Source organism: Ictidomys tridecemlineatus, chromosome 4 (assembly GCF_052094955.1).
Source record: "Ictidomys tridecemlineatus isolate mIctTri1 chromosome 4, mIctTri1.hap1, whole genome shotgun sequence".
Lineage (NCBI taxonomy): Eukaryota > Metazoa > Chordata > Mammalia > Rodentia > Sciuridae > Ictidomys > Ictidomys tridecemlineatus.
This window is the reverse complement of record NC_135480.1, coordinates 21,651,880-21,661,927: the sequence shown is the minus strand read 5'-3', so window position 1 is coordinate 21,661,927 and position 10,048 is coordinate 21,651,880. Positions and strand designations below refer to the sequence as shown.

The window sequence follows — 10,048 nt, the reverse complement described above, 5'->3', positions numbered from 1 at the left end:
CATTAAGTGAGTCAGGCGAGGTGGGGACATTAATTTGAGTGAGTGAGTCAGCCTCGCTCTGGGGGAAAAAAGATGCTATTAAGCCAAATGGACGGGTCCCCACACACCCAGGGACACGCAGGGACACGTGCCATCACACACACACACACGTGCCCAGACCCGTGCACTCACTCACACACACACACACACACACACACACTCATACACACACACATACACACACACACACTCACACACACACACATACACACACACACACACACACTCACACACACACAGACACACACATACACACACACACTCACACACACACTCTCTCACACACACACACACACACACACACACACACTCACACACAGGGCTAGCCGGTCACCCTGGCTCCCTCCACGTGGGGCCTGGGGAGGGTCTGGGCTTCCTCGGGTGTGGGCTGTTCTTGGTCTTGAGGGACCAGGCAGCCAGACCACGTGGGGAAGTGTCCTGCGTCCCGGAGGCAGATGGCCCCAGTCTGAAATGCCACTCGGCCACTAGCTGGTGACCTTGATCTAACGACCCTGCCATTCCGTGCCTCGATTTCCCCATCTGCAAAAGGGGGCTGAGGGTGGTCTCCAGGCCAGAGCTCCAGGAGCACCCAGCTCCCGGCAGTGCCCGGTGCGGCCACGTCAGCCACTTGATGGGGGCTGGCGGGGACAGAGTGCCACCACCCCTCTGTGCCTCTGCTCTGGGCCGGGAGCACAGGACACGCCTGCCATGGTGAGGACTTGAGGTGGCCTCCTTCTCCTGAGCTGCCACCTCAGGGTGTGTCTAGAACACGAGGCGAAGTGGGGTGAGGGGAGCTGGTGGCCGGGGTCCTCAGGGAGAGCCACCACCAGCCAGAGAAGGGCAGGCGCTGGTGGCCTCGCAGGTTTGGGAGCAGGACGCCGGGGCCTGGGGGACCTGCTGCTGCAGACCTGGGCAGAGTCCTGCCTCTGCTGGCTCTGGTGGGGACCGCCACCTGGGGGGCCCTGGCCTGCCCCTGCCTCCAGCCCCCCTCAAGGGCTTTCTCCCTCTGGGTCTCCCCGCGTGTCCGCCTCTGGGTCCGAATGTCCTCTTGATAAGGACACGCCAGTCCCCGGTTAGGACCTCGCCTTAGCTGGGCCTTCCGCACGGATCCTCTTCCGAATATGGTCCGTTCACAGATGCCAGGACTTAGGGCCCACCATGACCTTAGGGACCCCCTCCAGTCCACAGCCACAGGACGGGGGGCTGCAGAGAACGAGGGGTGGGAGCCAGCCTGCCCTACCTGGTGACAGCCCTTGAGATGGCCCGGCAGGGATCCAGGGTCCTGGCTCTGCTGTCTGCTACTGACTGGCGGCCAGCACAGGAGACGTGGACCTCAGAGACCAGGAGGGGACCCGTCTTCTAATCCCCCCAGCACCCTGGGGCCTGAGCACCTCGGGTGGGCGCTCCAGGGCCACTTAGCCTGGAGCAGGCAGCCCTGGTTGTGTCAAGGGGACCAGAAGGTCAGCAGTCACCTGCCCTCTCTCACAAGCCACGGCCACAGCAGTCGGGACGCCCAGGGCTCTCTCTGGGTGTGGCCGCTGCCCTCCCCGTCTCCAGCAGAGGTCCTGATTTGGGCAAGAAGAAAGGTCTGACTCCCAAGTCTTCAGCGGCTGCGTGGCCTCGGGTGGCCTCTCTGACTTCGTCAAACACGTCTCTTGCTGCACGCCTGTCCTCCTAGCCGCTCGGGAGGCCAGGAAGATGGCAAGTTCAAGGCCAGCCTGGGCAAGGGGGAAGCTGGACCCTGGGCCCCTCCCAGCAGAGTGTGTGTGTGTGTGTGTGTGTGTGTGTGTGTGTGTGTGTGTGTGTGTGTGTGAACACTCGGCCTCCCTCCAGCTCTGGGGGCGGCGAGGAGGGGCAGGCCCTGGACGTCCAGGCTCCTGCAGCCAGGCCCCGAAGGTCAGGAGCACATCCTTTCAACCTGGAGAGGGTGATCCTGGGATCTGTCAATTTACTTCTGTGAAAGTCATCGCAAAGATAAACAATTTTAATCACTCTCAGTTCTACACTTAATGAACTGTCTTTTTTTTTTTTTTTTTTTGGAAATGATTGCAAATTACACAGAAAAGGAGACAATTCAGAAAAAAACAAAAACAGAGAGGAACACCAGGAGGCCATGATTAAACATTGGAAATGCAGCCTCCTCGGAAGAGCTGGGCTGCAAGGTCACCCGGGCTGGGGTGGGGAGCTTCTATGGTGTCTAGCGTCATCTGGCAAGCCGGCCACACGTCACGCTGACAGAGCATTCTCCACATTCCCGAGCTTTCCGCAGATTCAAGTCACTCAGCGCCTGAGGTACCACTAAGATGCCCGTTTTAGCCAGGCGCCGTGGTACAGCCTGTCATCCCGCAACTCAGGAGGCTGAGGCAGGAGGATCGCGAGTTCAAAGCCAGCCTCAGCAACTTAGCAAGGCCCTGAGCAACTCAGGGAGACCCTGTCTCTAAATAAAATACAAAATAGGGCTGGGGAGGTGGCTCAGTGGTTGAGCACCCTGCGTTCAATTCCTACCACCTGTCCCCAAAACAAAACAGATGCCCATTTTACACAGCCCCAGAGCCTTGAGATGACAGGCTCCAGGTAGGATGTGGTAGGTAACGCCCCTCCCAGCAGCCAGTAAGGGGAGCCGGGCCCTGGGAAGCCCCAGCTCAATCCCCCCAGTCATAAATATCCTCCTTTCTAGTGGTTTCGGACACTTTTTAAATGGAAGACATGTTCTCCTTGATGTCCTAAGTGTGACACCATGGTACAGACCCACGGCCAAGGCCACCTGCTCCTGCTGGAGCTGGGGAGGTGTCCTTCCCCTCCCTCGGTCCTTAGGGCCCGTGAGCCCGTCCACAACCGGGTACCCTTCTTGTCCAAATGCCATGGAGGGCTGAGGCCCAGCAGGTAAGGGAACCGCCGGGATGAGCAGGACCGGAACCCGGGCTGTGGTCTTCTGCCCGGGGCTCTGTTCTCCGCCTCCCAGGAGACGGGTGCCCAAACCCGCACACCAGGTGTGCTGTGCCCAGGAGCTGGGCCACAGCACCGCCCGATCAGCATGGCCAGCTGGGCCAAGGGAGGACCTCCAGGCCAACTGAGCAGTTGGTTTGTGCGCCTGTCTCTCCCCCCAGGTTCTGGAGAAAAATAGAGTCTCAGAGCTTCCTGAAGGAGACTATTTTCAAAAGATCCCACACTTCAAGGCCATGGGAAGGCCTGGCCTCAGCCCCCAGCTCTCCAGCCACGGGCTTCCAGGGGCGATTCTTCCCCAGCTTCCCCGCGGGAACAATGAATTCTCCGCCGGTCCCTCCTGCAGCAGGAAAATGGGGCGTAGAGGCTCCTGGACAGATCACTTCCATGTCAACCCGCTGGTCAGAGGTGGCCTGCTCCCTCCTCCTCTCGCTGCCCATGATTGCAAGAATATTTTGAGTGCTGTGCTCTGCAAGAGTGGCTTCATCTCCTGCAGGACCAAACTCTACGGGTTCCTAACTTCTGAAAAAAATACCTTTTTTTTTTTTTTTTGGCTTCATCTACGGAGGTTCGTGTTTCCCAGTTGAGGGACCTCACAAGGCTACGGCGGCCAGGCTTCCTCGCCTTGGGGTCCTCGCTAACCGTCCATTTCAACAGAGAGTGGGGCCCAGGCCTGCCGCCCTCCCAGGTGGAGTTCTTTTTAATGGTGGTTAAGGAGACACTGTTGGAATTTCATGATATGTCTTACTTTCATTGTATTTATTTTTACGTTTCCTTCTATTTATAGTCACGGGATGCTGGTTTCCCATTTATGGTAATGATATAAGATATCTTTTCTAAAACCAGCTCCTTTAAGTAAAACAAAAAATAAAATCAGAGTTGATTTAAAGACCACTATTAAGCAGAGGCCTCAGGGGTGCACAGTGAGGGCCCAGTTCTCCGTGGAGGCAGGAGAGGCCGGAGGCCTGGGAATACTGACCTGGACTCACCTCCAGCTGGGCAGGTGGGCTGCTCCGCCCTCCTTCCTCGCTCTCCCGCCTGGTCTTCAAGCCCAGGCCCTCGGGCTCCTTCCGGGCTCCCTCTGATGTTTCTGGCCTCTACCTCCCGGCTCCCTTGCTCAGGTGGACTTTTGTCCTCCTGAAGTGTCCACGGGGCCTCCCAGAGCCTCCCGCAGCAACAGTCTGGGGGGTTTCTTAGCCCGAAGGCCAGCCTCTCCCCTTACCCTGTTTGGGCAGCTGGAGGAGTGAACGGACACCTCTTGTCTCATCCTTGCTCCTGCAGAAATCCCACTGTGAGGTTTTCTCCCCTGGGTGAGTGACGCCGTGCTCACACGGGTCCCTTGAAGAACTGGGAATGGGGGCTTTTCTCCGTCTCCACGGTCCACTCTAGACACTCTGCCCCCGTTCAACTTTCTCTGTGATCCAGTGTGTAGTGGTCACCAGGACCAGCTGTCCCTTAACTCCTTGGAGGAGCATACCTCTTTCCTGCAGTGTGGACGAGGAGAGGCAGCAACTTCCTGCTCCCCCAAACCTTCACAGCCAAGACAGGAGTGGCTTCGATTCCTATCAGTCACTCACTGCCTAGTGAGAATCAGTTAGCCAAGGCCCTCCTGCAGTGTGTGTGTGTGTGTGTGTGTGTGTGTGTGTCTGTCTGTCTGTCTGTCTCTCCAGGGTCCACCCACCGGGACCCTTCAGAGCTTCAGAACTGTGTCACCAAGGGAAGAAGACGGGGCACCCGGAGCCTCTCTTCTGGGCAATTACAAGCCCTCTCTCTCTTTGATCCTCTGGCTTGGGCAGGGCCCCGCAGCCTTTGAACAGAGAAGGCTCAGAGGTTAAATGTCCCCTGGAGTCCTGTGTCAGGGGCCAGGGAGGGGTGTTGCTGGGGCAGTAGTACACAGAAGAGACAATCAGCTCCCCCAAAGCCCCAGCCCAGAGGTTGGCTCCTGGCGATCCAGTCATTTGCATCTGGTCCGTCTGCCTCCTCCCGCCGGAGCCCGCGTTCTCCGCAAGCCCAGCAGGACCCACTCCCCAGGCTCCACCGAGGTCGCTGTGGAGGAGTCCCCTGCCCATCCTGCAGGAGGGCCCAGGGCGCCGCGTCAAAGTTCCCCCCCGGAATGAATCCTTCGGGTCTGGCGTGCCACTGTCCCACTGCCCCGGTGACCTCCCCAAGCGAGGGCGGGGAGCGCGGCGGGGCCAGGGACGGGGTCGGGGCGGAGGCGGGGGAGGTGGGCAGAGGGACCCCCGGGACCGGGAGCGAGGTCGGGATGCCGGCGGGAGGCGGAGGCCGAGGCTGCGGCGGGGAGACGTGCCTGAGCGGCGGCGGCGGCGGCGGCGGCGGGAGGGAGGCGGCGGGAGGGGCGGGAGCGGGAGGGGGCGGGACGGAGCGGGGCTGGAGGTGGGGCCGGCGGCGGCGGCGGGCGGGCGGCTGCAGCTGCCGCCGGCGTCTCGGGGGCTCCAGGCTGCGGGCGGACGCAGCGCCGAGCGATCCACCGCGAAGCCGCGCGAGGCCGCCCCTGCCCGAGCCCCGGCCGCGGCCCGGAGCGAGCGTCGCCGCCGCCTCGCGCCGCGGGTCCCCGGCCGCGCCGCCACCGCCAGGCAGGCAGCGGGCGCCCTGCAAGTTGGGAGCGCGCCTCTCCGCCCGGGAAACTTTCCCCCGCGGCCGCCGGCGAGTTGGCGCGGGGTCCGGCCGCCGCTGCAAGGTAGGCGCGGCCCGCGGGGCGCTCCGTCGCTGCGTCCCCGGGGCCAGGGACACCCGCGCGACCCCTGGGAGAGCGTTCCGCCCCGTGGGGTTTGGGGACGGGATGCGAGTCCCACGATCGTCCCGGGGAAGCCCAGGAGCCAAGTTCTACTCCAGCTAGCCCTGGAGGGGGCACGGGAGACGCACTGGCCCCGGTCCCTGTCCGGAGACCGCCCAGGACCGCGAGCTTCGCCCAGGACAGGTGCAGTACCTGCGGCGACAAGCGCTCCCGGGGGCTGAGTGGGAGCTCCCGAGAGTGGCGAGGGGTGGTGGTGGCAGGTGTGGTTTCAAGGTTCAGGGCTTCGGCCAGGGCCGTGCCCTAAGGAAAGGGATGCGCCCCGAGCCAGCCTGGAGGAGGACAGGTAGGGACAGAGACCCGGAGGGGGATGCGGCGGCAAAGATGACTGGACCCGGCCGGGGCACTGAGTGCGCGCCGCCTTTGGGGTCGCAGGCGGCCAGGCAGGGCGGGGGCGCCTCGCTCTCTGCCCGCGCCCGCGTTCTTTCCTACGAGGGGTGTGCGGCGGGGGTCGGCGGAGGATCGGTGGGTGCTGCGTGGGTCGGAAGCTCGGGCTTCCCGGGGTTAGCGTGGAGGGAATGGCTCGGAGCGCCGCGGGCCACGGCGGTTCGCGCCCGCGCTGGCTCCGGGCTGGAGCGAGGTGAGTGTCCCCGCCAGGGGGCGCCCTGCCAGGCCACTCTCCCTCGGAAGGCGAGCGCCGGCGCTACCCGCGCTGAAATCGGGACACGCGGAACCCCAGCCCCACTGCCCGCAGGCTGGGCTCCAGGGCGCACCGGCACCCGCCCCAGCGGACCCGGGGAGGGGCCCGAGCCTGAGACTCGCCTGCCGCGGTTATCACTGGACAGATCGGCTGACATGAGGTGATTTTTCCTGGGGGTCTGCAAAGGGTGAGTGAAACATTCACCCCCAGAAAAACAAAAACGAAAGAAACTTTCCGAGAACAGGAGCTAGCGTGGAGAGCGTGGCTTGGAACGTTCATTCTTTGAGGTTTCTTGAAGTTTCCCAAACCCAAACTGTGCAATGCGTCTTTCTGTAGAAGCGGCACCTTTTGTTCCTCGGATCTGGCCCGGTCTCTAGGTGTGGGCTGGGTGGGGTCTTGGGGTGGCGCCACTCTTATCCATTCCCTCCCTGGGCGCAGTCAACGGGGAGGAGCAGGGCGGGGGAGGGGCCCCGGAGAGCCGCAGCCCAGGCCGAGGTGTGGGATTTCTCAGGGGCCAATTTCTCACCCCTCAGGTCTGGGGTCTCCGGGGCGCGTTCATCTGGGGCGCGTTCATCTGGTCATTTCACAAGTACTGGCGAAACCCTGCCCGCCGTCCCTCTTACCTCCCTCAGGACTTCTGTGTGTTGAGTCCCTGTGGCTGTGCCTTGGGAAGTGAGCCAGCCGCCGGCATCGGTGAAAAGTGTCATCTTTGTCCATGTGGGGCTGTTGGACACTGAAGGGACCCGACACTGAAGGGACACTGACTGTTGCCTCACAGCTCTCTCAAGTTCCCACCCTCCTCCCTGCACCCCACGAGAATACCCTGGAGCAAATCCCACACCTAGCCCAGGCCTCCTCGCAGCCAGGGGATCCTTCCCCCAACATGCACTCTTTGGGTACACCTGTCCCACTCGGTGTCCTGAGAGTCCCCCCCCCCCCCCCCCCCCCGCCCCCCGGGAAGGTGATGGACGTGGAGTCCGCTGTACACTGGGCTGTCAGTTTTTTGTTGGATGCAACCAAAATGCTCCAGGACAAAGTTGCCTCAAGACCAGTGCGACTTCTATTTTGAATGGAGGAGGGGGAGGAGGAGGAGGAGGAGGAGGAAGAGGAGGAGTGAGAGAGAGAGGGGAAAGGGTGGGGCGGTCCTGCCTCTCTGGCCGCCTCTTTAAGACTTTCTGGGGGTCCAAAAAACAAAAGGAGTTTTCTGGTTTGTTTTGTTTGCTTCTTCTGTTTTACTTGTAGTGACTCTTGTTTTTCTGAGAGGGGAGCCAGCCTGGGAACAGCCCTGCCCTTGGGGCCTGTGTGAGCTCGGCCCCCTGAAGTCTGGCAGCTTGTGTGTCCGGCCTGTCCTCCCCACCCCCACACCTGTCCCAGACCCTGAGGGACACCGCCAGCCTCCCGTCCGTCCGTGTCTTGCTCAGACTCTCAGACAAGCGCCAGGGGCTCTGATTCTGCAGATGTTCAGTGGTGGCTGCCCGCTGTCCATGTCCCCCCTGTGCCCAAATCTGAACGGGCAGGAGATCAATGAAGGCTCCAGGCCCCTTTCTGGAAGTTATTCTGGACCTGGGTGTCGGACGCCTTGGGCCGACTTCAGGAGGGACTCCTGCCTTCAAACGCTCCCCATCAGGAGGAGCTGCCTGGGTCGGTGAAGGCAGTGCCAGTGGTCACCGCCGGCTGAAGGACAGGGTGCTGGGCAGGGGAAGGTGTGGAGGTGACATGAGGCAAGGGATTTTTGAGGACCTAGAGGAGGGACCGAGGCAGGGAGAGACCACAGGTTTGAAGTCCAAGTCTTCTGATGGCCAGGGTGGCGTTGGGTGGCGTTGGGGGCCATTTGCCCTCCTGCCTCTGTTTCCCCAGCCTGTACCTGGGCGTGGTGGCTGAGGAGATGGTGGCCTTTTAAAGTCTCACCTTTTGTGGCGCCTGGCAGGCCTGCTGGGCCCTGTCTTCAGTCCAGCAGAGGGGGCCACTGCTGGCAGGCTGGCTGGCCCGGCTGGGCACAGCCCCGGACACAGCAAAGTCTGTGAATCCAGGAGAGTCAAAACCCGGCTCCTGTCATTTTTTGGCTTGCGGATAAACTGCTCAGCAGTCGGGGAGTAAGGGTAATACGGGGACCCCTTCCTGCCAGGAGCCCCATGCCATCCGTCAGCTGCTCTGTCACCTCCCTCCTCTGCATGCCTGTCCAGCCTCGCTCTTCCCTGGCAGGAGTCAGCGTTGGTGGCTGGGTGGCATATTTTAGGGACCCCTCCCTTTCCACAGGGCTGCTCTTCCGGCCTATTTCATTAGCCATTGAGAAGGAAAATCAGGAACATTTGTTCACGCTCTGCTGGGACGCCGCAGCGGGAGGGGGGCTTGGAGCCAGCACTTCGGTCCCACGGAGCACAGGCTGCTTGTGGATCAGGCGTTTCTGCAACTGATGCCGCTGAGCTGAGATGCCAGGCTGGGCTCCTCCTGCTGCCCGGGCTGCCACCCTGGACCCGCATCAGCGCTCCATCTGATGAGTGGGGGCCGAGAGCGAGCCACTTTTTAAGAAGAAAACCAGACTTACGGGATGAGACCCCCGGTTTGCAGCAGGCAGAGCAGGGCTTTCATCCGGGTCTTATTATCTTGTGATCCAGCCCTCGCTCCTGTTCACACACTGAGGCCGGGTCCGTGAGTGAATTCAACAGCTGGAAAATGAGCACAGACAAGCTCATCGCTGGTGGGTGAGTGTTTCCATCCACGCAACAGAATGGAGTGGAGAGGTCGATAAGCAGGAGTTAGGAGAGGCGTGTCCCAGCCTTCAATCCCTCCCAGATAGAGCTGTGTGAACTCCACAGAGTCGCCAGCCCTCTCTGAGCCTGTTTCTCCTTTTTCTTTGGAAGAATCATGGCAAGGTGGTTAGACAGCCTGGGCTCAAATGATGGTGAGTCTTCATATCCGACTGTGACCTTAGGCCCCTCCACCTCTGGTGCCTCAGTTTCCTGACCTAGTAAAAATGGAGCCAGTATACCACATCAGACTGTTGTGACCTGTCAATGAGATAGAACGTGTCAGATGCCCAGAACATAGTAAATGCTCAATAAATGCTCACCATCATCGCTGCCTTCATTACTGTTATTTTTAAATGACACAGTAATATTGGAAGAATCAACTTGGATCCTTTGCGATAATCCTGGCCATGGATTTGTGGGTGTGCAAAACATTTGCTCATGGGGTAGAAGACAAGGGCGAATAGTTCTTTTTTCCCTGCCTCGTTGAGGGACCTTCTGGTGGCCCCATCCCTGTGGCAGGAAGCCCAACTTGACATCACTGAAATGTCCGGATTTCTGGCGCTTGAGGGAAGCTCTCAGCTCGGCCACATTGCGGTCCCTCCCTCCACCCTCTTTCCTGTCCCTAACTGCCGAGCGAAGACCATATGTGCAGATCGTAAGTCTAAGCTGATAAACTGCGCCCAGGTCCTCCCAACCAAAGGCCACCTTCCCAGAGGCCACTTTGCACTTTCAAATGAATAATCCGCGCTCCGTCCATTGCTCCGTGTCTGGCTGGCCCGCCTGTCTGCCCTGCCCCTGGTTGGCTGGGTGACCTGGGCTGGGCCCCGTCTGTGATCTAAGGCTTCGGGGTCATGAGCGCCCCGG

At 60.9% G+C, this 10,048-nt stretch overlaps 1 protein-coding gene across 7 annotated transcripts in view; it reads left to right on the top strand.

Annotated features, from left to right (window-relative positions):
* The first annotated feature begins 5,426 nt into the window (after positions 1-5,426).
* The window catches only part of Tspan18 (tetraspanin 18), a 154,105-nt gene continuing 149,483 nt past the window's right edge, over positions 5,427-10,048 (top strand). For 2 of the 7 annotated variants that reach the window (XM_078046180.1, XM_078046175.1), the window contains exon 1: positions 5,428-5,680. The gene's annotated coding sequence lies outside the window, so the exon portion shown is untranslated. Of the gene's footprint in view, positions 5,681-5,770; positions 5,921-6,369; positions 6,622-10,048 lie in introns of those variants that run through there. The other 5 variants (XM_078046181.1, XM_078046176.1, XM_078046182.1 and 2 more) reach the window with 4 other exon arrangements.